This window comes from Strigops habroptila, chromosome 8 (genome assembly GCF_004027225.2).
Source record: "Strigops habroptila isolate Jane chromosome 8, bStrHab1.2.pri, whole genome shotgun sequence".
NCBI classification, from domain to species: domain Eukaryota; kingdom Metazoa; phylum Chordata; class Aves; order Psittaciformes; family Psittacidae; genus Strigops; species Strigops habroptila.
Window position 1 is genome coordinate 33,779,178 of NC_044284.2, and position 1,487 is coordinate 33,780,664.

The window sequence follows — 1,487 nt, forward strand, 5'->3', positions numbered from 1 at the left end:
CAACAGGTCAGTGATGATAATTAAAACGCTTCAAGAAGAAAAGGTAAATGGAAAGCTTCCACAATTCGCAGCATACCTGGTTAAAAGCAAACAAATCAGCCCACAGAAACGCACCTTGCTGGTCCTGCGGAAAAACAAAAGAGGGGGTAGGGGGAGAGAAAAAAAAGAAAAAGTTGACAGCAGATTTTTAGCCGGAATAACTACCAGGGCAGCCTCCTCCGCGATCACCGCGTTTGAGTGCCTCATCTCTTCTCTACTCTAATTTTCTCGTTACCGAAATGCAGGCTGTGAGGGGAGAAGGAGGAAGAGGAAGGTGCTCTGCCGGGCCGGGCGCCCTGCCGCTGCCGCCTCCTGCGCGCTTCGTGTCTCGGCCCCGCCGGGGGCTCCCGCACGCCGGGGCACTGCGGATGCCCACGGAGCTGGCAGAAGTAGCTCTGCCCTCGTCTCCCCAGCTTTCTTCCGAAATGAAGGAGCGATTAAAATAAATGGAATGCGTCGCAGCTTGAACGCAGCTAGCCAGTAGCTGCTTGTATCACTCATCTTCCCGTCTTGGCGTTTAGTGGTATCTAAAAGGCAAGAGCGCTTCCTGCTACTTAAGCAACATTTTAATCAATAAGAAATACATCGAGATGTATTTCTTTTTCTGTTCCCACCTGTTGTAGTCGAAGACCATCTGATCACACCTTTCTCTGGCTGCTAGGAGAGGTGACGGGAAAGCAGGTATCTTCCTTGTCACCCACCGCACTGCCAAAAAGGTGGTGATGGCGCCCACATCCCTTACCTGTTCTTTCACCGTGCACTCTGCAGCTGACTTTGTCCTAACTTCGAGTCAGTGACTTGCTGCAGCCTTATTCCTTCAAGTGGAGAGAGAAAGCAGAGAAGATTTCAGATCTATAACCAAATTATAACCTAGGAACTTTATGCTTGTCATGCTAATTTAATGACTTTTATAGTAAGTGTAGACTTTCTGTCTTTTGAAATTAGCTTTTCAAAATGCTTTGTGTAATGACAGACACTAGACATTAAGAGAAAAATGCACAAGCAATAGTGGGATAATAATCTGGCAAACACTGCTCCATTTAGTATTAAAATGGAGAACAAAGTGCATTAAATCTCAGTGGAAATGTACTTTGTTGCCCTGTGCCATGGGTCCACACCTGGGCTCTGAGTGTCCCAAAAGGAGAGTGTCCTCCAACAGCTGCCATGCCTGGGTTCATCTGGAAAATGAGCAAATACCAGATGTGGACTGCAAAATAGTACGTTCCACAGTGCAGTGCCCCTTTGCTTTCTGGTGGTGCTCACACATGTCTGAGTGCTGTAAATATCCTGATTTCAACAGGCCGGTTCTACTGGGCCTGGCCTCTTGCTGGGGTCCCAGTGGGGGAACATACATGCTGCTCTCAGATATATGGCTCTGAATGTATGCATCCCCGTAATCCTTAAAAATGTTTCTGTGCTCCCATGTTACTGTTGAGTGGTCCAGAAAT

General features: G+C 47.6%; 1 long non-coding RNA gene across 1 annotated transcript; it reads right to left on the reverse strand.

Annotated features, from left to right (window-relative positions):
• Nucleotides 1-274: 274 nt before the first annotated feature.
• LOC115612143 lies at nt 275-1,237 on the reverse strand. The gene is made up of 3 exons (XR_003992894.1): nt 1,158-1,237; nt 782-854; nt 275-566 (listed from the first exon to the last, which is right to left on the reverse strand). It is a non-coding gene; the product is annotated as an uncharacterized LOC115612143 (long non-coding RNA).
• Between the last annotated feature and the right edge of the window lie 250 nt (nt 1,238-1,487).